Raw genomic sequence first — 27,640 nt, 5'->3', positions numbered from 1 at the left:
CTTTTTTCTAATCAACCTGAAGATATTGAGTTTTCAGAGGGCATCTACTCTGATCAATTTTCCCATGCAGTGTTGTTCTTACTCACATTACCTATGTCAAAAAGAAAAAAAAAGATTTTGTGGGGAAAGTAATTTCATTGTTTTAAAGTTTTAGATAGGGTGACTGAGCCCCAGAGATCTTAGTTAACTTGCTCAAGTGCCCTAAATAAGTTAGGGGTGCATTTTGTACTTGAACTCAGATTTTTTTCTGACTCTAAAGAATCTGCTTTTTTATTTCTCCAGTCCATGCTTCTCAAAACTGTAAAACATTCTGGGAAGAAAACTGCTCATTTATTTCAAGATTAAGTGAAGATATATATAAAAGTCCACTTAACAGATCACGTAATATGCCACAGAAAGGTATGTTCAAGAACCCATGCCAGATTATGGTTTTCAATGATTATACAATGCTGCCATCTTGTGGATATGATCATTTGCTGTTGCATTAGCTGGCTTCTGTAGCCAAGCATCGTGCTGGGCCAGAATCACCTAGTTGGATCTGAACATTCAAATGTTAAATGCCCAGGAAAGAGTTGGAGTTGGGGAATTTAGAATAACATTTGAGGGGCTAAGCAAGTGTCAGGAGTTTGAGCAAACCTATTGTGCTTTCTGAACAAGATCAAGCATTGCATTATTTCTCATTAACAATACTTGAATGCTATGATATAAAGTCAGTGCATCTTATATTTACATGATGAGGGGATAAGGGAGAAAAGAAAACAAAGGTATGTCTTTTCCATATGGATAACCAGTTATTCCTGCATCACTGGTTGAAAACAATTTCCCTTTCTGCCAGTCTTAGTCAGTTCGGGATGCTATAACAAAATACCATAGATAGGCTGCGTATCTTAAAGAACAGAAATTTATTTTCTCACAGTTCTGGAGGCTGGAAGTCTGAGATCAGGGTTCCAGCAAGGTCAAGTTCTGGTAAAGGCCCTCTTCTGAGTTGCCAACTTCTCATGGCAGAAAGCAGTTACAGGTTATCAAGAGGAGTAAACATCACCCAAGGACTTTGTTTCCTCTCTGGGGAAAGAGTTAGTGTGTTTTCAATTGTATACAAGATGGTTGTGTCATGGTAGGTGGAAGTATGACCTTGTTATTGTCTTTATTTGGAGACCAGGTATGGTTTAAGGAGATGCATATGCGTGCCAAGTTAACAAGGGATGAACTTGTGATTATAAATTTTATGTGTCATCTCAGCTGGGCCATAATGCCCAAATGTTTGGTCAAACATTCTGGGTGTTTTTATGAAGGTATTTTTTGGATGAAATTAACATTTAAGTAGATGGACTTTGAGTAAAGCAAAATACCCTCCATAATATGGGTGGGCTTCATCTAGTCATTTGAAGGTCTTAATAAAACAAAGACTGACTTCTCCCAAGCAAGAGGGAATTCTAGCAGACAGCCTTTGGAACTCTTTGCAACTCTTCCCTGGATCTTAGCTTGCTGGCCTACCCTGCAGATTTTGAATTTACCAGCTTTCACAATCACATGAGCTAATTCCTTAAAATAAATCTCTCTGTCTCTCTTTCTCTCTCTCTCTCTCTCTCTCTCTGTCTGTCTCTCTCTCTCACACATACACACACACACACACATCCTGTTGGTTCTTTTTCTCTGGAAAACTCTAATACGCTCATTCACTTTATTCAGGTCACTGCTAAAATGTTCTCTCCTTAGAAACATTTTTCGTGACCAAATTATTTAAAACAGCCCCGTACACTCACCTGCTTACCATGCCTAGTTACTTTTCAGCTCTTTACCCTACTTTATTTTCCTTCACAGCATTTATATATATGTATATATATATATATATATATATATATATATAACTTTTATTGACTTAATTCCTTCACTAGAACATTTGCTTAATGAGACAGGAACTTTCTTTGTCTTATTCACTAATGTATCCCCAGCTCAGTGCCTGCCTCAATAATAGCCGTTGAATGATTGAATGGAATATATGTATGTATAATGTAGATTTACATATGTACATATTCAGCATATGGCTCTGAAACCTGCCTTTTTTCAGTTAACAATATATTATATCTATAACATGGACTTCTCCACATGTCTGTACCTTGAGATAAACCTTGTTCTTTTAATTGGTTGTGTAGTATTCCATGGTGTGGACATACTGGAATTTATTTAACTATCCCCTGCTGATAGTTTTTGAGCTGTTTCTATCCCTTCACTTTGATTTTTTAGAAGTCACAAACCACAGCAATATGCATGTATCTTTGTGCACTTGTGTGTAGATTTCTATAGGATAAATTAATAGAAGTGAAATTCCTGAGTCAAAAAGGTTTTGTCAACTCACACTCTTACTAATTGGTTATACCCTTGCCCACCCAATTGCTGATTTTTAAATACGTGGCAGTAAGACCTTGAGGCTATACTCCAGGGTGGTGAATGCATACTGCAGGAGAGGGAGTTTCCTTTTCTCACTAGACTTCTTTCTCATGCAGTTTCCAGGAAAGCATTGCTTTGACCTGACAGAGGGTACATCCAACAAAAAACCAATGAATAAAAATCTGATATTCCAATAATTCAAACAATATTTGAAAAGGTACTGGTCAAATATTTCAACTGTAGTTTTACTTGGTGGTGTGAAATACACCAGTTGAAAGGAGTTGGTGGTGTGAAACACACCAGGTGAAACACAGCAGTTGAAGAAAGTTGTTCATAAGGAAGTTTAATAAAAGTCCAGCTCTCCTCCCAGCTTTATCTGACTGTTCTTTCTCAGTCTTTTTTGCTGGCTTCCTTTTCTCTGCCTGCCGCTTGGCTGTGTTCACCAGGTCTTTGTCCTTAGGCTTCTTCTTTTTATGTCTTTCCTGTTTTCCCAGGGTGATCTCATTCACTCTTACAGCTCCCTGTACAGTAGATATGTCAGTGATCCCCAAATCTATATTGCCAAGCCAAACTTCTGTCTCCCAGAACCTTACATCTATCTTCCCACTGGACACCTCTACTTGGATAAGCCACAGGGGTCAGCTAGTCCCAAACTGGTTGTATTACTTGTCCCCAAACCTTTCCTTCTCTAGGAGCTTTTTCTTTTTCTTTTTTTGTTTTTTTATAAATTTATTTATTTATTTATTTTTGGCTGCGTTGGGTCTTTGTTGCTGCACACGGGTGTTCTCTAGTTGCAGTGAACGGGGGCTACTCTTCGTTGCCGCGCGCGTGCTCATTGCAGTGGCTTCTTTTGTTGTCGAGCACAGGCTCTAGGCATGCAGGCTTCAGTAGTTGTGGCCTGCAGGCTCAGCAGTTGTGGCTCGTGGGCTGTAGAGTGCAGGCTCAATAGTTGTAGCGCACGGACTTAGTTGCTCCGTGGCATGTGGGATCTTCCCAGACCAGGGCTTGAACCCATGTCCCCTGCATTGGCAGGCGGATTCTTAACCACTGTGCCACCAGGGAAGTCCCCTAGGATGATTTTTCTTTAATGAAGGCTACCAGCATCCACCTAGTTACCCAAAACATAAATCTCAGAGTCAGCATAGGCCCTCCATCCTCACATCCTGTAGGTGTCCTCAAATTCTATAGATATTTCTTTAGCATTTTACTCTTACCCTCCTGCCCTCTACTTCACTACTACTGCAGCCTTAATCTGAAGCCTATAATCTCTCCCCTGTCTGAAAAGTACAATTTTCTAACTGGTCTCTCACCCTCCAGCCTTATTTCCTTCTGGGATCCATTTTCCATTCTCTGGACAGATGATCTTTCTAAAATTCTAATAATATCATGCTATCCCCATTCCTCAGTGACTCCCTCATCGCCTACAGGTAAAGTATAAATTCCTTAGCGTGGCGTACATGCCTTGCATGATCTGGAGCCTGTCTGTCACTGCACACTCCAATGTATATCATTCAGTCCAGTTACAATGAAGTGATTGCAGTCTCTGAAAAACACAGGGTAGTTGCATATTGTTATGCCTTTGCATGTAGTCCTTTCTACCTGGCGTAACTTTCTATGCCTATCTGCTTGGTAAAAATTCTCTTTAAAGACTCAGTAGGACGGGTTACATTATCTTTGGCTCCCCAAGCTCCCTGTAGAATTGCTCTCTTCCTCCTACAGCAGATACTGTTGGCTGCCTACCCAAGAATATTCCCCCTTATTTTTCCTCTTTCCCAGTAAGACTCCAATTTTGTCAAGGCTACATGACTATATGCTTCAGAAGGGAGCTGGCCCAATGTTGAATGTTCATTCATCTAAGCCAGTCAGTGATTGGTTTAGGTATGGTTAGATATGGACATGCTATTCTAGTCAATGATATAGAAGAAGTCTGCTGGACAGCTTTTTGGAGGGTTTGATCTCTTGAACAGACACACAGGCAGAGATGGTCTTTTCTTCTGATAGACATTATAGCTTCTGGATGAGCTGGATTTCTGGCACTAGAACCAAAGGGGTACTGACTAATACAAGGAGTACAGTAGAAGCAAAGTAAGTTCCCCTAAACTTGGCTAACAAATCATGATGGTAATGGGTTAAAACCAATTACTAGAACTAAGGCACTTAATCAGTGATGGAGTTCCAGCAAAGTAGACTTAGAGGGACTCTCCTAAGCTTCATAGCCAAGGCTCCACATATTTCTACAGATTAAGAACAGGACTATTCCAGAGCTCAAGGCCGGATCTGTGTGGGGAGGTTGTGGTCTTGCCCACGGGATGAAAGAGCCAGAAAACCTGGAAGGGAGAGAGAACAGCTTTGTCCTTAGAAGGGTTATTATACATGCAAAGAGCCAGGAACCCACAGGGAAGCCTCTGGAAGCCAGGAAGGGAGAGAAACAAAAGAAGTATCAATACTAAGTGGTGTTTCTCAATACAAATTAGCAAACTGGCCCAGAGGTGGTATGACACACTGGAAGAAATGCAGGCTTTGGAGTCATACTGCTGAGGTTGCAGTCCCAGTTCTGCCACTTCTAGCAGCAAGGCCCCTGGCAAGTTTCTGAATCTCTCTAAATCTCAGGTTTCTCATTTGTAAAAAGAAGATGGTAATACTTTTCTTTTAGGGCTGACTAGCAGAGTATCTGGCTTACAATATGGGCTCAATAAAGCAGACACTCTTGATATAAAATTTTTTATATGTTGCTAATGAGGTTACTACACTAGCCTGTTATCTGATAAAAGTTTAATTCTGCTAAAGACCCAGCAACCAATAATTTCTTGACTTGTCTTTCTGACAATTTAAAATCTCAGAATGAATAAATGATTCAAGAAACATACATTTGGACTTAGTAGAATTTTAAAAAAATGGTGATGGGAATCTTTGGAGAAAGCAACCATATGAGAGAAAATATGGAGTAGTAGTAGTTGGTTATGCACTTATCACCTATGAGCCGTGTACTCTTGGACAGGTTACTTCATCTCTCTGAGCTTCAGTTTCCTCATCTGTAAAATGCAAATAATATCTATAATATAGGATGACTATCACTATTAGAAATAATCCATGAAAAATTTCTGGTATGTATTAGGTACTCAGTAAGTAGCACCTATTTTTAGTATTACTGTAGAAATTAGAGTGGTAAATTTCATAGAATTAAATTAAAAAATAGATATGATCCCAAGACTGAGACTCTAAAAGAGGTAGGCAGTCTTCTTAAAAATTTATCAGAAAAATAAATTGGATTTATTATGCTCATGGCACTGTCCCCACTGTGCTGCTAAGTACACTTCTGACACAGTTTACCCCTTTGCAACCTTTCTTTGCTCAACTCTGCAATTATAAGTGATTCCAATAAGAAATAAAAGGAGATGCTTGGGAAGAAAATATTGTTACTGTAAAGAAGTTCTCTGACTAGCTAAAATTTTAACAAGTTGAGTAATAAGTATGACAGCCACCTCTTCTGGTTTTGAGAGTTCAGCTCAGGTGCTGTATTAAGCATTTTACACAGATTATACTCTTTAATTCTTTCAGGGTTTTTTGGTGTTTTTTTGGTATTTTTTTTGGTTTTGTTTCAGTTTTTGCGGTACGCGGGCCTCTCACCGCTGTGGCCTCTCCCGTTGCAGAGCACAGGCTCCGGACGCACAGGCCCAGCGGCCATGGCCCACGGGCCCAGCCGCTCCGCAGCACGCGGGATCCTCCCGGACCGGGGCACAAACCCGCGTCCCGTGCATCGGCAGGCGGACCCTCAATCACTGCGCCACCAGGGAAGCCCTAATTCTTTCAGTTTTGGCCTATAGATTATTAGAAGACTTTATAGTGGACATTTGTCATATTCCTGGCTGTCCAGCCTCCAAATTGCCTTTATAAATTTGGGGAACAGGCCACGGTGTGAGGCAGGCCCCTACATCTCACTCATGGAAGCCAAAAGGCCCTGGTATCAGTCTTTCCTGATTGTTGACTGCTTGGGACCCAAGCATGACTGATTAGCCCATCCGTCCAGGATTGTGATTCTGGAGATAGGGGTCAGGAGAAGCAGGCAGGGCTTCCATGGTGGCGCCAGTGGTTAAGAATCCGCCTGCCAATGCAGGGGACACGGGTTCGAGCCCTGGTCTGGGAAGATCCCACATGCCACGGAGCAACTAAGCCCACGCGCCACAACTACTGAGCCTGCGCTCCAGAGCCCACGAGCCACAACTACTGAGCCCACGTGCCACAACTACTGAAGCCTGGGCTCCTAGAGCCCGTGCTCTGCAACAAAAGTCACTGCAATGAGAAGCCCGTGCACCGCAACAAAGAGTAGCCCCCGCTCACTGCCACTAGAGAAAGCCCACACACAGCAACAAAGACCCAATGCAGCCAAAAATAAATAAAATAAATACATTAAAAAAAAGAGAGAGAGAGAAGCAGGCAATGTGTAAAATTTACTCTGGAAGTGGTGGTATTCAGTATCTGGTGGCAGTGATGGCAGCTGGGTCAGCTATGGCACCCAATCCCCAGGGCATTGCCAGTGTCCAGCAGCAGCATCCTTCCTATGGCGTGGTTTCCTCTTTGGGTCTGGCCACCCAGCCTACGTTGGTGCTTCCTGTATTCTTAGCCTGGTTTTCTAGTCTGCATTGATTCTTTGAGCTCCCTGATACTCTTTGAATAAATTCCTTTTCTGCTTCAGTTAACTAAAATCGGATTTTGTTGTGTACAACCAAAAGACTGGCTAGTACATAGTCTTTAGGTAATGCTCAACCCAAAAGAGTCTGATGTTGCTGCTTTTAGTACAGATCTCTGGATAAAGTCATGGTCAAATGTTCACCTGGTCTGGGAGTTCTGTCTAGGTTTCCTTTAAGCCCATGCACCTCAGGGACAATATCTGCTGCCCCACCCTAAATGAACTATTCTCTATCTTCCACAACTTCTTAATTCACACTCATTCACTTACCCAGTCAATAATCACTTATTGCACCTACAGGGCAATATGCCAGGCACTGAGAGGAGTCCAAAGGTGAATAAGCTGTAGCCTTGACAGTATACTTTGAAATTTTGAACGAGGTAAATATATTTTCTTAAAAGATAAATTAAGGACTTCCCTGGTGGTCCAGTTGTTAAGACTCTGCACTTCCAATGAAGAGGGCACGGGTTTGACCCCTGGCTGGGGAAGATCCCACATGCTGCGCGGTGAGGCCAAAATAATTTAAAAATTTAAAAACTTAAAAAATTGATCACGCTGTTGAGGGTAGAAGTGAAGGGGAACTCTTTTTATCTTTGAGTTAGTGTCACTGGGGACAAGGTGATATCCATTTCTTTGTAAATGTTCTAGAAATCAATCCCAAAAGGCAATTGGATTCCTTTGTTAGAGGTTTCCAGTCAAAACAAACAAGTAGCTCTCCAGAGCCCTGAGAAAAGAATGCCTCTTTTGAAGCTGACAACTAGATTTCTGCTTATCAAAATATTTGTGACTAGGATGAAAGATGGGGAATTAGTGCCAGTGCATTAGAAATTTAACTCAAGATAACCCATAGTCCTAAAATAGAATCAAAGAAACATCAGTTTCAAATAAAAATATCATCTAGCTTTTCTCCTTTTCCTTAACTTATGAAATAAATTGTACTCCAGGGAAGCAGGGACTCCACTTCCTCTTGAACCCCTATATTATAGTAATTTGCCCGGGAGGTTTGACACTTCTGTCTGAAAACACAGAATATTCAACACAAGCAAGGAAGAAGGGCACACACATATTAGAAATGGAAAGTAAATAGGTAAAGCAGATGATTCCAGACACCTGGGACAAGTGGTCTCTCTCTCCCTCTCTCTCTCTCTCTCTCTCTCTCTCTCTCCCTCTCTCTCTCTCTCACTCACTCACACACACACACAAAAGGAGCATAAAGTGAGGTGCGGAGCACTCACAAGACCCGCACCCACAAACAGGAAGTCTGATCTAGAAGTGAGACTTGTTTTGGGGGTCAGGTCTTCATTACCTGGGTGACTTTGGACAAGTCACTTAACCACTCTAGGACTCAAATTCTCTTCAGAATTAGAAGGAAATTTAGAGATCACCTAAACTTTAACTTTTGCATGACTCTTCTTTGAAGCATCCCCAATAACCCTCTCTAGTTGAATGCTGACTTTTTTTTTTTAATTAATTAATTTATTTTTGGCTGTGTTGGGTTTTCATTGCCGTGCACTGGCTTTTCTCTAGTTGCGGCGAGCGGGGGCTACTCTTCATTGCAGTTCGCGGGCTTCTCATTGCGGTGGCTTCTCTTGTTGTGGAGCATGGGCTGTAGGCACGCAGGCTCAGTAGTTGTGGCGCACGGGCTTAGTTGCTCCACGGCATGTGGGATCTTCCCGGACCAGGGCTTGAACCCGTGTCCCCTGCATTGGCAGGTAGATTCTTAACCACTGAGCCATCAGGGAAGCCCTGAATGCTGACTTTTAGTGACAGGATGCTCACTCTCTCCAGGCAACTGATGTCATTTTTGAAATGCTCTGATTGTTAGATAAGTTCTTCCTTACATATTTGCAATTTGTCTCCCTATAGCTTTCCCCATGCTAGTGACCTCTAATTTCATGTATGTGAAGTCTGATCCATGAACAGCTCTTTAAGAAAGCTCTCAACTTCCTTTGCTTTTCTCCTCTACAGACTAAAACCACCCCCTCCTCTTCTACTGTTCTCATCCATCACATTCAAGATACAACACCATGCTGGTCTTCATATTTTTATGCATGTAGAGTAGTGCTTAAGCATCCTGAGGCCTCAGACAGTCTGAATTTGAGTACTGGTCCTGTCACTGAGTAGCTGTGTGACAGTGTGCAAGTTACTTTCATTTCTCTAGCCTCAGTTTTTCTCTCTAAAATGAGGATGATAATAGGTATACCTATCGTTAGAAAAGTTATGAATCTGATTGATGAGGAAATACAAATAAAATGTTTAGTACAGTACCTGGCACTGAGTAAGCAATATTACTAGTGCTATCACTAATAATAGTAATAACGTTCACATAATTAGAGTAAGAATGAATATTAGAATTGGAGGATTTAGAAAAGTTAATCTAGTCCATTTATCACTCCATAAACAAGATTTGGTTGCCCTGATATGAAACTTTCTATACTTTTCGTAATGATCACTTTCAAGTGTGTGTTCATTATCAGACACGCCCCAAGGGGGCAGGGACCTTGTCTGTTATGTTGACTGCTGAATACTTGGTGCCTAGAACAGAGTCCCACTCACTACTCTGAGTCATAGAAAAGGCAACTGGGGTGCAGGGAGACTGGCAGATTTATCTAAGATTGCGCACAGGGCTCCCAAGAGAGCTAGGATAGGAACCCAGAAATCCTGGGCAGCCGGCACTCAGAATTAAAATCAAGGTCCAGCCCTAAAGTTTGGTGATTCTGGAAGGAGCACAGATATTCAGGGATCCTGGGGTCAACATTCCCACCGGATGGCCTAACTGCCGGTCCCTGTTTTGGTGCTGAGTAGCCCGAGGGAGGAGTAGGTGCCTAAATGAGAAGTCGCGGGTAGGTGGGTCACCGGGCGCAGCATTGACACCCACTTGCAAGGCTTCGCGCTGGCTGCGGGCCAGCGCACGGCAGTTGCTGCAGTCGCCGGGCCACCCCGGCTGGGACTCACTGCAGGGAGCGTCCAGTGGAAAACAACCTGCCTCCAGTTGGACAATTAACAAAGGCGAGAGCCGGGGCCGCGCCCTCTCGGCACACGCACATACGCAGCGTGGGCAGAGCCGCGCCCGCCCGCGTCCTCCCTAGGAACAGCGCGCGCAGGTCACAGCGCGGCGTGGGGCCGGGAGACCGGCGCCTTTCTTTCCCTGGCTGCGCAATCGCCGGGGCGGTCGAGCTCCTTCCGGCAGCTGGCACCCTGCGCGAGCGGTGAGTCTGCCCGGGTGATTGGGCCGGCAGGATAGGGCCAGGGAGGGTCGCGGGAAAACAGCTGCTGATCAGATCCGGAAAGGGAGGTTGGAGGAGCGCTGGAGCGACGACGCCGGTCCGGGTTGCTCGGTAGCTAGCTTTGTGTCTTGAGTCTACTGGGAATGCAAGCAACCTGATCCAGCTGATGCAAGCGGGTCAGTTTACAGGTGGAAAACTGAGGCCCGGAGAGGTAAGCTGGCCTGTCATTGTTTATCCCTCTGCTTCAGTGTAGCATTGGGGGCGACTTTTTAATGACTCCATATACGTTAAAACAATGGAATAATACAAACAATGGTTAAAAAAAATTCTTGACAAGGAAAGTATAATTATAAATAGGGAGTCAAGGCCAGGGGAAAAGAGAAAGGAAATCTGTGGTCCATAGGTGAGGTGCCTGGGCCAACAGCCCTCAGAGAAGTAGTGCCAAGACTGGGACTGGAAGCCAGAACTTATGACCCCTGCCGCACTGCTCCCTGGACAGCGAGCGCCAGGAACTTAGAGAATTGGGAAGCTGACAGCCTGCCTAGGTGCTGGCTCTTAACCTTCTTGGGATCACTGACTCCTTAAAAGTCTGGGTCCCCTCCCCAGGGTTCATACATAATCTTGCACAGTTTCCGATTTGACAGCAGGATGAAGCATTCCTGCTGTAAGGAATGACTGAAGGCTGGCACTCAGGCTGCGCTGTTTCGGAGCAGTTTATTTGCTCCTGTAAAGGGAGGCGGGTGAAGGAATGAGTTCCTGCTCTGAGTTCAGACAGCTTCCGACGCCCCTAGCTGCCTGATTTTGGACATACTTTTTAACCTCTCCAAGGCCCAGTTTTCTTTGTAAACTTGAGGTAAGATTGCTTCGTCTTTCATGTTGTTGTCGGACTACAGATGAACGTTGAGCCCAGTGCCCCGCTCGTAGTAGGTGCTCAATAGAAGGGCTGGCGCACACAAACCAGTGAGTCAAAGCCATGCCAGTTAAGAAAGAGTGATGACCTGCGGGAAGTTGGGCTGTATCCGAAATAAAAGAAAAAAAAATTTAAAAATTTAAAACATGCAAATATAAAGTCAGCCCTATTATGACTTATAAGCGGCTGCACATACCTTGGTGATAGTAACCTAAATAAGAGTGCACCTATTTAGAATAATGCCCAACACTCAATATTTGACCCTGGGTCAAATGCTGAAAGTAGAAACTACCAGACATTCTAACAAGGACAGATTATTGGGCCTCACATGCCCCTTTTGAATGGAGCCAGCATCTGTATAGTTGTAAATGAGAGGAAAGAGAAGGACATACATGGGAACCTGGGCGCCTCCCTAATCTTGCCCACAGATGGAGGCTCAGCTGAGTTTCTGCCAGGGTACAGGAGTTACTTGGCAGTTGGCTCATATCCCTCTTGGATCAGCAGCTTGCTGTGGTAAACAGTGCCTTGGTTGATTCTGTTCTAGAACAAATAAATGGCTTTTTATTTAACTGATTAGGGAGGGGGGGTGTTTTGGGTGCTGTAACTGAAGCAAAATGGCATTTGTTGAGCTTAATTGTCCAAAGCCTGTTGCTTACTGACAGGCTTAAGCTCTTTAAAATCGATGGATCCAAAATTATGAGGAGAGGGCCTGGGCAGGCCTACTTATCTATAAAAGGAACTGCCCTTACCAAATACTGTGTTGTCTCCTTTCCCTACCATTTTAGGCCTTGCCAATAGAGACAGGGAAATATGGCTTAGGGCAAATAGCTGTTATTTAATTTGGGTTAAGACACACACTACCTGTCTGGTGGTTACATTCCTCTCTGTGTATTTATAAGGGGCAGTTTTTCCTCAGAGAGAGAAAGAAAGAGAGAATGTGTATGTGTATGTCTGGAACGTCTTTTGCCCTCTGTCTTCGTAACCTCAAACAGTCATTTCTCAACCCAGAGAAGTCCTTTTTCTGCAAGCTTGGTGATTTTGGCACATTCCTTTCCTTGCTAGCTCTGTTGCCTAAATTTGTTTCACAATAGCTCTCTTAGAAAGTTGTTTTTTTTTTTGCAGTACGCGGGCCTCTCACCGTTGTGGCCTCTCCCATTGCGGAGCACAGGCTCCTGACGCGCAGGCTCAGCGGCCATGGCTCACGGGCTCAGCCGCTCCGTGGCATGTGGGATCTTCCCGGACCGGGGCACAAACCCGCGTCCCCTGCATCGGCAGGCGGACCCCCAACCACTGCGCCACCAGGGAAGCCCAGAAAGTTTTTTTTGATTTGATCTTTAGGTTCCAAACTCTTGGTGTTCCATGGGACAACACAGAGCACACACAGTCATTCTCTTAGACAAAGGCTCTTACTTATTTGAAGGCAGTCCGTGTACCCCTTCCGTGCGTTTGCCTCTCCAGACTCACTGTCTTCATTCCTTCAACTATTCCTTAGGAGGACAATAGTAAGAGCAGACTTTCTTAAGAAATCTACAGATCGCTTGTGTCAGAATCACCTAGGGGCTTGTCAAAATGCCCCATCTGTGACCTACTGAATCAGAATCTTCCAAGAGTGGGGGCAAGAATTTGCATGCCTGATAAGTGCTCCTGGTGGTTCTTGTGCACCTCTGGTTGCCTATGTGTGTGTTGGGGGGTAGGAGACTATTAATTATTTATACATTTCTGTATTGTTTGTCTAGTTATGTAATCAGTGAGAGCCTCTTTTGTAATTTTTTTTTTTGGCTGTGCCACATGACATGTAGAATCTTATTTCCCCAACGGGGGATTGAACCCACGCCCCTTGCAGTGGAAGGGCAGAGGGAAGTCCTCCTTTGTAATTTAAGCAAACAAACATAAAACCCATGATGTCCAAAGAGAATATATTGGTGGCAAATAAGCACTTGAAAAGATGTTCAAGATCATTAATCATTGGGGAAATGCACATTAAAACCACAAGCAGATAAAACTTCATACAAAGACTGGCTACATCAAGTGTACATCAAGTGTACACTTCAAGTGTTGACCAGGTTGCCGGAACTCATACACTGTTGGTGGGAAAGTAAAATGGTACAACCACTTTTTAAAAGTATGACATTTTCTTTTAAAAGTATATACCTATCTGTGATCTAAACATTGCATTCCTAAAAAAAAAAAAAGAAATGAAAAATAAGCATTGCATTCCTAGGTCCAGCTTTATTGTAATTGAGAAACAGGAAGCAACCAATTTTTTATCCAGTGCATAGATAAACTGTGGTATATTTATATAATATAATACTACACAGCAATAAAAAGTAATGAACTATTGATACATGCTACAACATGGATGAATGACAAAATAATTTTGTTGAAAGGAAGAAGCCAGACAAAAGTGTACATACTATATAATTACAGTTATATAAAATTCAAGGGGAGTTTCTGTCTCTTAGCTGACCTCAAACTTTGTTGTGGCTTCCAAGAGTTGTGTGTCTAACTCCACTTGTAACAGTGTCATTGGCAATTTGATCACTATTCTGCCAGTGTTCATCTGTGCCATTCATTCATTAATTCAATTAATTGATCACCTACTATGTGCTAGATCTAGAGTAGACACTAGGTGATACGTTGATGAATGTAAGAAACATGGTCTTTGCCCTTGTGGAGCTTCTGCTCTATTGAATGAACCAGTAAAACAAATTGAATAGGAAACATAATTATTGGGGGAAAGGAGTGGTTCTTTGGAAGGGGGATGACTTTCAGGGAAGACTTGTCTGGGTTTCGACAGAGGAATAAAGCAGTCAATTTTATGTTTTTGAATGACCACTCTGGTGCTGTGTATGCATCCAGTCAGGAGGCTGTTGTGCTGATTCAGGAGAAAAATGGTGGAGATTTAGGTTCAGGTGGTCTTAGAGATGGGAAGCACCGAAAGAACTAATGGCTATCCTTAATGAAACAGGGCAGATCCCAGAGGTTGACACTGACCAACACTCTTTGAATTTGGTATTTTATCAGTTTTTAGTCCATATTATTGTCCTATTGCTTCCCCATCGCCACATCTTATTCCATTACCTCATCTTATTCCTTATTCGTAAGGATGTCACGAGAGACCAGCAGTACCTTCCTAGTCCAGTTACACTAGCCTGTGGTATTCCTTTGATCTACTGATCTAGTCAGCTTTCATTAAGGGAATGAGGATAGTCTGGCATGACCTGTTTGTCTTTTTTCTGTTAACCTATGCTGGCTCTCAGTGATGTCTGTTTCATAGACAGATGGTCTTTCCAAGGGCTGATAGACCATCTGTTTTAATCAAGTGGCAGAAACCCAACTCAGAGTGGTTTAGGCCAAAGTGGGGTGGGGAATGAAAATGTGTTAGCTCACATTAAAAAAAAAAAATCCGAAGGGAATCAGTCTCCATCATGGTTGGATTAAGTAATGCCATCAGGGCTTAGTCTCATGGTCTCTCCATCTCTCAGCTCCACTTCTTTGTTATTAGCTGCATTGTCAGTTAGGCTCTGCTGTGTAGTTCGTATTACTTATTATTATCATCATGATTAACTATTCTCACCATCTGCTTGAATATGATCAGCCAAGTGTCCTTAGACAACTTCATCCCTCTGATCCACGGTCATGCTACTCTTTCCAGTTTAACAGTAATAGTAACAAAAACAACAGCTACCATTATTGAAAGCTCACCACGTAGCAGACACTCTGCTATACACTTTACATGGATTATCATATGAAATCTTATAACAACCTTATAAGGAAGGTTATATAATTATCCCAGGAAAGCCAGCTGATTGATCGCAGAATCAGAATTTGAAATCAAGTTTTCTGCCTCCAGGGTCTAGGCTCCTAACCTTCATAGTGACCCCTGCAGTTACTCTTTAGGGCTAAGAAGAGGAAAGCAAAGCCATCAAATGGAGTGCCTCTTTTTTACTTTTTCTGAACATGAATGTTAAAATTTAGTTGGCAGTCATAGTAGGGGCAGAGCTGTGGAGGTTATTCTTACAATTTTGTTAATCCCAGACGCTTCTGTGTTTTAGAGTTCTGGAAGCTCTTTGTACAGGACCCACCACTCTGACTCTTGTATGTATCTTTATTTATTTATTTATTTATTTTGCCATACGCGGGCCTCTCACTTCCATGGCCTCTTCCCTTGCGGAGCACAGGCTCCCAGCCGCTCCGCGGCACGTGGGATCTTCCCGGACCGGGGCATGAACCCGTATCCCCTGCATCGGCAGGCGGACTCTCAACCACTGCGCCACCAGGGAAGCCCCTCTTGTATGTATCTTTATAAACGAAGCTCGTTAGCCAGGATCCCTGTGTGGCCATTCTCGTTTCCATAGGTATTTCCTCCCTTTATTCTTCAACAGGGTCTTTTGTTAGCATGATGTTTAACTTCATCTTCAACAGTCTTCCCATGAACCCTAATCCCTAGAGGTTTTGCTTCCTTTTTTTTCCCCTTAAATGTTTAAATTGACCTCTCTCTGTAACCTGGGGTGGGAACCTGATGGATGTTCATCTTTTCTTGCCATGACATTTTGCCTTCTGAAAGAACTTTTAAGATGATGGTTTCACTTTCCTCTGGGATCTGCTTACTTCCATTCATTTCTTTCTTTCTTTCTTTCTTTTCTTTCGTTGTGTTGGGTCTTAGTTGCGGCAGGCGGGCTCCTTTGTTGTGGCTCAAGTGCTCCTTAGTTTCAGCACTCAGGCTCTTTAGTTGTGGCATGCAAACTCTTAGTTGCAGCATGCATGTGGGATCTAGTTCCCTGACCAGGGATGGAACCTGGACCCCCTGCACTGGGAGCACAGAGTCTTAACCACTGAGCCACCAGGGAAGTCCCTGTCTCCATTCACTTCTTTTTTTAAAGAGTAACCACCTCTTTTTTTTTGTTTGTTTTTTGTTTTTTGCAGTACGCGGGCCTCTCACTGTTGTGGCCTCTCCCGTTGTGGAGCACAGGCTCCGGACGCGCAGGCTCAGCAGCCATGGCTCACGGGCCCAGCCGCTCCGCAGCATGTGGGATCTTCCCAGACAGGGGCACAAACCCGTGTCCCCTGCATCGGCAGGTGGACTCTCAACCACTGCGCCACCAGGGAAGCCCTAACCACCTCTTTTTTTTAATATAAATTTATTTATTTATTTTTGGCATTTGGTCCTCATTGCTGCATGCGAGCTTTCTATAGTTGCGGTGAGCAGGGGCTACTCTTTGTTGCTGTGCATGGGCTTCTCATTGCGGTGGCTTCTTTTGGTGTGGAGCACGTGCTCTAGGCATGCGGGCTTCAGTAGTTGTGGCATGCAGCCTCAGTAGTTGTGGCCTATGGGCTCTAGAGCACAGGCTTAGCAGTTGCGCATGGGCTCAGTTGCTCCACGGCATGTGGGATCTTCCTGGACTAGGGATCGAACCCATGTCCCTGCATTGGCAGGCGGATTCTCAACCACTGCACCACCAGGGAAGCCCTCCATTCACTTCTGATTGGTCAGAATTAGGTTCACAGTATCATTTTCCTTGTTACTTCTGTCTTAAAAGGGGTGAAATCATCAGGATGTCCATAACATTTACTTAGTCCCTCTGCAAAACTTGGAGCAAATAACCAGATATTTTAAATGCCCTATCCTTACTGGGTATATACTCAGAGAAAACCATAATTCAAAAAGACACATGCACCCCAATGTTCATTGCAGCACTATGTTTTCAAAAATTTATTTTATTTTTGGCTGCATTGGGTCTTCGTTGCTGCGTGCAGGCTTTCTCTAGTTGTGGTGAGCGGGGGCTACTCTTCGTTGCGGTGCATGGGCTTCTCATTGCGGTGGCTTCTCTTGTTGCAGAGCACGGGCTCTAAGTATACAGGCTCAGTAGTTGTGGCTTGCAGGCTCTAGAGCACAGGCTCACTAGTTGTGGTGCACGGGCTTAGTTGCTCTGCAGCATGTGACATCTTCCTGGACAGGGCTTGAACCAGTCTCCCCTACATTGGCAGGCGGATTCTTAACCACTGCACCACCAGGGAGACCCTCATTGCAGCTCTATTTATAATAGCCAGGTCATGGAAGCAACCTAAATGCGCATCGACAGATGAATGGATAAAGAAGATGTGGTGCATATATACAGTGGAATATTACTCAGCCATAAAAAAGGAACGAAATTGGGTCATTTGTAGAGACATGGACATGGATGGACCTAGAGACTGTCATACAGAGTGAAGTAAGTCAGAAAGAGAAAAACAAATATCATATATTAGTGCATATACATGGAATCTAGAAAAATGGTATAGATGAACCGGTTTGTAAGGCAGAAATAAAGACACAGATGTAGAGAACAAACATATGGACAGCAAGGGGGAAAGTGGTGGGATGAATTGGGAGATTGGGATTGACATATATACACTAATATATATAAAGTAGATAACTAATAAGAACCTGCTGTATAAAAAAAATAAAATTACAAAAATGAAAGAACCCTAGAGCCCTAGAACCCTAAATAAAACAAAACAACAAGAAACAAAAATTAAATGCCCTATCTTTATTGTAGAGCCCTTTTTTTCCCGCCTTTAACTTTGTATCCTCACAGTCCAGAAAAATGCTTGGCATGAAATAGCTACTCCAAATATTTGTTGAATAAATGTGTGAATGCCCAAATTATTCTGTGCGAGTGTGGACAGAGGAGGAGAGAGGAGAAGAGAATTAACTGTTTTATCCTATCCTATCCTAGAGTCAGAAGCAGTCACTGCATAACATTCAAGAAACATTTTTTGTTTTTAGTACCCGCTATGTGCTAGACTGATTTTAGTTCTTAATTGCTTATCACAGGGCATCAAAGAGATCTCAGGACTGAGCATGGACTGGACTATATTGAAAGACATATTTTCCCAAATATGTTCTCCAAGACAAACCTCCTTATCAGACCAGACCAGGAAATGGAACAAAGGCACCCAGCCTGTTCTCCCAGGCTTTTAAGCTGCATTTGTCCTGAGAGTGTTGCAAAGATAGTGGATAACTTAAGCTATCTAATATTTCATTTGTTTTTAACTTTTTACTTTGAAATAAGTATAGGTCAGCATGAAGTTCCAAGGATAGTACAGAGAGGTTATGTGTATCTTCACCAGGTTCCTCCAGTGGTTACGTCTTATCTCAATAGCAGGAAAACCAGGAAATTGGCATTGATATAATCATGTGTTTGATTGTTAGATGTTGTTTTATCACGTGTGTAGATTTCTGTAACCACCATTTCAATTAAGATGCAGATCTATTCTATCACCATGAAGTTCTCCCTGTGCTGTTCCTTTATTGCCACACCCAGGTGCCCACCACCTTCATCCCTAACCAAGTGACCACTAATCTGTTCTCTGTCTCTATAATTTTAGATGCTTTATAAATGATCACACAGTAAGCTTTTCAGGTTGTTCTGTTTTCAGGCAGCACAACTGGATGGTTCTTGAGGGTATCAGTAGTTCATCCCTTTTTATTTCTGAGTATTCTGTGACCTTAGATATACAACTTTTTTTTTTTTTTTAGCCATCCACCTATTAAATTCACTTAATAAAACAACATTTTGGTTGTTTTCAGTTTTTAGCTATTACAAATAAAGCTTTGACGAACATTCGTAGACAGGTTTTTATATAGGCATAAGTTTTCTTCCTCTGGAATAGATGCCCTGGGGTGTGATTGCTGGTAAGTGTATGTTTAGTTTTTAAAGAAACTGACAAACTATTTTCTAAAGTAACTGTACCATTTTACATTCCCATCAGCAATGTATGAGAGATCCAGTTTCTCCGCATCCTTGCCAACATTTCGTATTATATAATATTTTGGGGGGTAACAGCTTTATTGAGATATAATTCACATAATATAATTCACCCTTTTTTTTTGGCCACGCCACATAGCATGCGGGATCTTAGTTCATGACCAGGGATTGAACCTGCGCCCCCTGCAGTGGAAGCGCAGAGTCTTAACCACTGGACTGCCAGGGAAGTCCCTAATTCACCCATTTAAAGTGTACAAATCAATGGTTTTTAGTATATTCACTGAGTTGTGCAACCATCACCACTAATAAGTTTAGAACATTTCACCATCCCCAAAAGAAACCCAGCTACCACACTCCAAATCATTATCCCTTCAGCCCTGGAAACTACTAACCCACTTTCTGTTTCTGTAGATTTGCCTATTCTGGACATTTCCTATAAATAGAATCATCAAGTATGTGGTCCTTTGTGGCTAACTTCTTTCATTTAGTGTAATGTTTTCAAGACCCATTTATGTTATAGCACACATTAGTAGCTCATTCCTTTTCATTGCCAAATAATATATTTTTAAAGAAATAAAAATGTGTTTCTTTCCATTACATGGGCTGTAAACTAAGAGAATAACAAAATGCTGCTACGGAGAAGTTCTGCCAGGCCTGCTTGGAGGTCTGGATTGCAGTTAACCTAAGTGCTATTTTAAATATTTAGCAGTTCTCTACGAAGTATTATTTATGTTTTTTGTTTATTTAGCAACAGTTCTGAGTAGTGGAACCTGAGTAGCTCTCCTGAAATCCTATTGGGATCTTTCTAGAAAAGCAATGCACTGGGTGATGAATGTCAGTGATTCGGGCCAGGGACAGATCAGCAGGCCAAAGGCAGCATTCAGGAGCTGTACTAGAGCTGTGCATCAGATATGTTCCAGGATCTTTATGGGCCTTCTGCCTTCTGAACAACCTTGCTCTCGCCAAACACCTGTATATAAGCACTGATCCATGGGTCAGTGCTTATGACCCAGGACAGAAACTTCTGCTACTAATACGTGAAGAGGACCATTTATATATGCAATTACATATTCGTATATGTATCAGCATTGTGAGACACAGAGGAAGACACATGGATGGGTGCTCATCTTGTCTCCAAGAGCTTAGTGTCTAGCCAGGAAGATGAGGCATAGCCCTAAGTAACCTGAGTACAAGGCTGAATGGGATGCATGTCACTTTAAGTATTAGGAAATATTTTAACTGTCCAGAAAAGAACAAAGAGCAAAACAACAAATGCCCATGTTCTTACTACCTAGCTTTGTTTAATTTGAACATTTTTGACATATTTGCTTCAGTTTTTTAAAAACCAAATAAAACATCTCTGATACTCAGCAATGAAAAGGAAGGACCTATTGATAACACACAACAGCTTACATGAATCTCCAAGGAATTACGCTGATTGAATAAAGTCAGTCCCAAAAGGTTATGTATTATATGATTCAAATATACATACTGTGTGATTTACATACATTCTTTTTTTTTTTAAAGCTTTTATTTATTTAATTAATTTATTTATTTTGGCTGCATCACGCGGCTTGTGGGATCTCAGTTCTCTGGCCAGGGATTAAATCCTGGCCACGGGAGTGAAAGTGCCGAGTTCTAACCATTAGACCACCAGGGAACTACCTACATACATTCTTGAACTGACAAGAGTATAGAAATAGAGAACAGATTCTTATTTGCTGGGGGTTAAAGATGGGATGGGGCTGGAGCCAAGTGGGTAAAAAGGCAACATGAAGGATCCTTAAGATGGAACTGTTCTGCATCTTGACTGTATTGGTGTCAACAACTTGGCTGTGAGATTGTACTATAGTTTTGCCTAATGTTGTCACTGGGGAAGTTGGGTAAAGGATACACAGAACCTCTGTATTATTTCTTACAACTGCATGTGAATCTCTATCTCAGAATTAAAAGGTTAACTTAAAAAGCCCCTCAGGTACCATTAAGTCCCCTTTGATACTCTCCCCAATTCTATTCCTCTAGCTCCCTTTCCAGAGGTCACTTTTATCCTGTGTGGATGGAAATAATCAATAAACAAAGTATAATAGGAATAAAAAAGAGTTTTATTTGGGCTAAACTGAGGACTATAGCCTGGGAGACAGCCTCTCAGATAACTCTAAAGAGCTGCTCCAGAGAAGCATGGTTTTCAGCACAGTTTTACATTATTATGTGGGAACAAAGAACATCAAACAAGTCAGGAATATATTCCTTCAGGGTTTCAAAAAACAGATCAGCACGTACACAGTGAGTCAGTATGACTTTGGCTCCTGGGAAAGGAGTCTTATCATCGAAGCAGCACCAGTATTGGTGTTCTAGGAAAGGAGGCATTTAATCTTTATTTTTAACATGGACATTCTTTACTTGTGATCATTGTGCCCTTTTCTTTAATAATTAAAGCAGATATGACAATGTATGTCAGATAGGCCACAAACAGGCTGTTTTAGTTAGCGGAAAATCAAGTTAAATCATGTATAAGCCAGAATGACTTTGCTATACCTCAATATGTGAAAATTTCTTTAATCACTGGGATTTATTGCTAACCACTTCCATGAAAAATTTAATACCTGTGCTACATGTGTATGTGTCCCTAAACAATATCTAGCATTGTTTCACATATTTTAAACTTTTAAAAACTTTTAAATTTTATTTTTTTCTTTTCACATTTTAAACTTTTAAAAATAGTGTCATACTCTGTGTATCCTTCTGGGACTTGTTTATATATATTTTTTCCTGTTTACAGTGTTAGTGAGAATATCCATATTGATACATGAATCTATAGTTTATTTACTTTCAGTGTTGTTCAGAATTCCATTATATGGCTATACCACAAGTTATTTATCTACTTTCATTGGGGCTTTTAGTTTTTTTCTAATTTTTTGTTATTTCAGCAGTGCTGCAATGAGCATTCATGTCTACATTTCTTGTGTGTATGTGGAAAGTTTCTTGAAGGCGAGGTATACCTAGGAGTAGAACTCCTTGGCCTGACTGTGTGAATTTTAAACTTTTCTAAATATTGCCAAGTTGCTCTTTAGGATGGTTGCAACAATTCACATTATCGTACCAGTATATGAGATTTCCCATTCATCTGCAGTCCCACCAACATTTTATTTTATTTTCATGTTTTGCTGATCTCTTGGGCATGGAATGGTATCTCATTGTGGTTTTGTTTTGTTTTGCTGCACCACACAGCTTGTGGAATCTTAGTTCCCTGACCAGGGATTGAACCTGGGCCCTCAGCAGTGAAAGCATGGAGTCCTAACCACTGGATTACCAGAGAATTCCCTTACTAGGGTTTTAATAATTCGCATTTGCCTAGTTAAGAGTGAATTGAACATCTTTTCATTTGCATATTAGCCATTTAAATTTCTTCTTTTGTGAATTAACTTTTCGTGCTGGTATTAGCCAGGATTTAGTTGGAGATAACACGAAACATTCTATTTTAACCAGAAAGGGATTTAAAAGAGGTCTTGGGACTTCCCTGGTGGTCCAGTGGTTAAGAATCTGCCTGCCAGTGCAGGGGACACGGGTTTGATCCCTGGTCTGGGAAGATCCCACATGCCGCAGAGCAACTCAGCCTGTGCGCCACAACTACTGAGCCCGTGCTATAGAGCCCACAAACCGCAACTGCTGAGCCCACGCGCTGCCACTACTGAAGCCCGCACACCTAGAGCCCGTGTTCCACAACAAGAGAAGCCACTGCAGTGAGAAACCCGTGCACCTCAACAAAGACTAGCCCCTGCTTGCCACAACTAGAGAAAGCCTGTGCACAGCAACGAAGACCCAGCGCAGTCAAAAATAAATAAATAAAAATTAAAAACATAAATAAATAAAAGAGGGTCTTAAGAGCTTACCAAATTGGTGGAAGGCCTGGAGAAGCAGTCCACAGAATGGGCCTTAGGAATGAGTCCCAGGGACTTCCTTGGTGGTCCAGTGGTTAAGACTCTGCACTCCCAATACAGGGGGCATGGGTTCAATCTCTGGTTGGGGAACTAAGATCCCGCATGCTACATGGTGCGGACCCCCCCCCCCAAAAAAAGTAATAATACAATAATACAGCTCCAAAGCTGCTCCAAAGAAGCCACTACCCTCTGTAACAATACAGAAACTGAAGAATTGGGAAGCTGCTGCCCCTACTGCTGGCTTCAAGATTCTATGACTTTGGCTACAATCTGTTGCCAGAACTATTGATTTCAGAACAATGCAGTACCTGCCCCATTAAATAGTTACTTCAAGCGTCACTTCTCTTCCTACTTATGTAATTTCTAAATTCTGGCTCACATGAGATTATCTGATTGGTGGAATCTTACAATCTTAGCTGCAAGGGAGTCTGGAAAGCTGGGTTTTAGCTCTCCAGTTTCAGCATTACAGCAAGATCTCATAGGAGGAGGTTAAAATTGACACTAAATGAACTTAAACACTGTATTTGCAACCATATCCTTTGTCTATTTTTCTTACAGATTGCCTTGTTTTAATGATTCATAGAAGTTCTTTATATAGTCTAGGTATTAAACTTTTGTCGGTTGTATTCACTACAAATATCTTCTGATCTAAGGCCCCTCTTTTCCTTTTTATTTTAGAATTGTTTATGAACAGAACATTCAAATATTATTGTAGTCAGATTTATCAATTTTTTCTTTGGGGGATTGTACATTTTATGTCTTGTTGAAAAAAATTCTTCTTATCTAGAGAGTTTAAAAATATTTTCCCATTTTCTTCTAAGAATTTAGAGTTTCACATTTAACATTTAGGTCTTTAATCCATCTGGAGTTTATTTGGTGTGTGCTGTGGGATTGAATTTGTTTATTTATTTTTTATAGGGGAGGCCAGTTATCTCATGGACCATCCTTTTCCCAGTGACTTATAATGACACTTACGTCATATATCAAGTTTCCATATTTACTGTGGTCTGCTTCTGGGCTCTCTAATCTGTTCTACTGATCTGTTTGCCCCTGTGTCAATACAATACTTTAAAATTATTATGACTTTCAAATGTATCTAGATATCTGGTAGGACAGGCCCCCCCACCTTGTTCTTCAGAATTGCCTTAGTCATTCTGAGCCTTTTTGTCCACATATATTTTAGAATCATTGTATTATGTTCTACTAAAAAAAAACCCAAACCCCCAAACCCTATTGGGAGTTTTATTGAAATTGTATTGAATCAGTTTGGGTCAATTTTCATCTTTATGATATTAACTTTTCCTATCCATGAACATAGTATATCTCTACTTGTAACTAGTTCTTTTTTGTGGTTTTGTTTTTGTTTTTATTTTTTCAGGCTGTGCCGTGTGGCTTGTGGGATCTTAGTTCTTGACAGGGATCAGACCTTCCCTGCAGTGGAAGCTCAGAGTCCTAACCACTGGACTGCCAGGGAATTCCCAGCTAGTTCTTAAATATATTTAGATAAGTGTTTATAATTTTCTTCATAAAGATCTTGTACATCTTTTTTTTTTTTGGAATGCGTAGCTTGTGAGACCTCAGTTCCCCAACTAGGGATTGAACTTGGGCCACGGCAGTGAAAGCCTGGAATCCTAACGACTAGGCCACCAGGGAACTCCCCATCTTTTGTTAAATTAAGATATTTAGGAAGGAATAAATATTATGTGTTATTATTAAATCTTTTTATTATTATGCTGCTATTTTTCCTTAAATTGCACTCTTAAAAATTGTTGTTGGTATACACAGGAATATGATTTATTTTTGAATATTGATCTCCAGCAAAATTGAGGAATTCTCACTTTTTCTTACATTTAGTTTTTAGTTCACTTCAAAGCTGTAATTTAAAGAGACGGATAGTTCTACATTTGTGATGAGAAAGAGAGACAGGTGATTCTGCAACATTTGTTATGAAAAGCAGCCTGTCCTCTTCTCTTTCCTGCTCCAGCCACTACCGGGCAATTCCTTCTGTTGTTTTCAGCTGATTGTTTTATAACACATATATACTGCTCTTTCTTGAGCTTTCGATTTAGACATTGTTCTTTAATTTCCACTATGGATGATGAGGCTTTAGCTCATTTTTTCTCCCTCTCCATCACCCTGTCCTCTCGGTACATAATATGAATTAGATCACTTGTATTATTACTTGTGTGGTTTCTATTTATAACTGAATCGGGTAGTGACACATAATTTTATCTTTTCTGCACAATTTTTTTAATAAAAATTGTTATAACAATTGTTTTTTTGTTTGTTTGTTTTTTGTGGTACGCGGGCCTCTCACTGTTGTGGCCTCTCCCGTTGCGGAGCACAGACTCCGGACGCGCAGGCTCAGCGGCCATGGCTCACGGGCCCAGCCGCTCCGCGGCATGTGGGATCTTCCCGGACCGGGGCACAAACTCGTGTGCCCTGCATCGGCAGGCGGACTCTCAACCACTGTGCCACCAGGGAAGCCCATAACAATTGTTTTTATTTGTTGGTTTGTTTCTTAGTTTCATATGTCTTATCTGTGTAATTTTTTTTAAAAAAATATTTATTTATTTAGGCTGTGCTGGGTCTTAGTTGTGGCATGCAGGATCTTTAGTTGCAGCATGCAGGCTTCTTAGTTGCAGCATGCTGACTTTTTAGTTGCAGCATGCGGACTCTCAATTACAGCATGTATGCGGGATCTAGTTCCCGACCAGGGATTGAACCCAGGCCCCCTGCCTTGGGAGTGCGGAGTCTTACCCACTGGACCACCAGGGAAGTCCCCGTCTGTGTAATTATGCCTACATAAGGACCACATTCTCTACTGATTCAATAAATTTGTTCTCAAGACATTCTAATACTCTAGCGCAGATTGTTTGCTGTCTGTCTGTCACCAACAGTCAAACTCAGAATTTCGTTTCACCTATCCTAGGGATTTCCTCAGCCTCTCTCACATATTAGATCACCAGTTCCCTGTATCTTGTATCGTGATTTCTTTATTTTGGTGGAACATAGTTTCCTGACAAGGAAACTATAAGGTAAATTCTCCAGGACTTCAAGGTTCTGAAATTTCCTCTCAGTGTGTTTAGATGTGATTTTTTTTTTTTTAACTTATCCTGCTTGGGACTTGTACTTCCTAGACCTAAGAATTCATATCTTTTATAAATTCTGGACAATTATGAGTCTCATCTCTTCATATATTGCCTCTTCTCACTCTGTTTATTCTTGTCTTCTGGAACACAGATTAGGTACATGATCTTCTTATTTCAATATCCAGATCCCTTAATTCTCTTTCATATTTTCCATGATTTTCTCTTTCTTTTTAGCAGTCTGGATAATTTCTTTGGATCTATATGCCCCTTTACTATTTTTCCTGAGTGTTTAAACTGTCCATTTAGTTTTTAATGTCAAAGACTAAATTTTTAATTTCTTTAAGTTCTGCTTGGTGCGTTTTTTTTGTTTTGTTTTGTTTTGTTTTGCGGTACGCAGGCCTGTCACTGTTGTGGCCTCTCCCGTTGCGGAACACAGGCTCCGGACGCGCAGGCTCAGCGGCCATGGCTCACGGGCCCAGCCGCTCCGCGGCATGTGGCATTTTCCCAGACCGGGGCACGAACCCGTGTCCCCTGTGTTGGCAGGCGGACTCTCAACCACTGCACCACCAGGGAAGCCCTGCTTGGTGCTTTAAAAAATCATACCGGGGCTTCCCTGGTGGCGCAGTGGTTGAGAATCTGCCTGCCAATGCAGGGGACACAGGTTCGAGCCCTGGTCTGGGAATATCCCACATGCCACGGAGCAGCTAGGCCCGTGAGCCACAACTACTGAGCCTGCGCGTCTGGAGCTTGTGTTCTACAACAAGAGAGGCCGCGACAGTGAAAGGCCCGCGCACCGCGATGAAGAGTGGCCCCTGCTTGCCACAACTAGAGAAAGCCCACATACAGAAACGAAGACCCAACACAGCCAAAATTAAAATTAATTGATTAATTAATTAAAAAAAAAAGTAAAGCAAACCAAGTAAAATTCAAAAAAAAAAATCATACTGGTCTTTATTTTTTGTACATCTTTTCTTTTCCTGCTTATTTTATACTTTCTATTTGATAGTTTGATTATCTGATGTTCTTGGGTCTAATCCTGCTCTTTGTTGTCTCTGATGATGTGCACTTACACTGGAGTTCTTGTAATTTTGGATTTTAAGCTCATCTTCAGGACAGGGTTATCTCTTGGAGTACCATGTGGCCTAGGTTAAGGATGTGTCCTCCTGGAGACATTTTATTTTTTCTGTGGGTACTCATAATAGCACTATTCCAGGACTTGGTTTTTTGTTTATTTATCAGCATTGAGCTCCTTGGACCACATGTGTAGTATACATCTGAACCTACAACCCAGTGAAAGCAGGCCTGTTGTTATGAATTTTCAGAAAGGACTTTTTCCTTTACTCAGGACCCAAGGCAAGATGCAGCAACATCTTTGTCATCTTCTGTGTGGGTAGGGAGACTTTTTTTTCTAATCCACCATTTCACTGGCGTGCTTGAGGGATCCCAGTTCTGGAGAGAAGCTTGCTTCCTGATTCTGCCTGGGCACTGATGCCCAAGTCTCTGGATCACAGAGCTGGGCAGTGCCCTCTTCCCTGCCCATCCTGTCCACTTTGGCTACAGCTGCATCAGCTTAGCTGCTCCTGATCTGGTTTTCAGCTCCCTGTTTGGGGATCCCTGCTGATTTCCTTTACTTTCTTTCTTTTTTTT

The 27,640-nt window shown here is 42.0% G+C and overlaps 1 protein-coding gene across 6 annotated transcripts in view; it reads left to right on the top strand.

Moving 5' to 3' along the window:
* The window catches only part of ARHGEF37 (Rho guanine nucleotide exchange factor 37), a 108,563-nt gene that overhangs the window by 9,215 nt on the left and 71,708 nt on the right, over nucleotides 1–27,640 (top strand). Inside the window, exon 1 of one of the 6 annotated variants that reach the window (XM_027081615.1) lies at nucleotides 10,152–10,284. The exons of 1 other annotated variant lie outside the window; for it this stretch is intronic. The gene's annotated coding sequence lies outside the window, so the exon portion shown is untranslated. Of the gene's footprint in view, nucleotides 1–10,151; nucleotides 10,285–10,312; nucleotides 10,514–17,401; nucleotides 17,425–25,336; nucleotides 25,383–27,640 lie in introns of those variants that run through there. 4 more of the 6 variants (XM_027081620.1, XM_027081614.1, XM_027081617.1 and 1 more) reach the window with 4 other exon arrangements.

The sequence above is a fragment of the Aethalodelphis obliquidens genome, unplaced genomic scaffold (genome assembly GCF_003676395.1).
Source record: "Aethalodelphis obliquidens isolate GAN/ISIS:26980383/991018 unplaced genomic scaffold, ASM367639v1 scaffold45, whole genome shotgun sequence".
Taxonomy (NCBI): domain Eukaryota; kingdom Metazoa; phylum Chordata; class Mammalia; order Artiodactyla; family Delphinidae; genus Aethalodelphis; species Aethalodelphis obliquidens.
Note: the sequence above shows the minus strand (reverse complement) of the source record. Positions and strands in the feature narration are given on the sequence as shown.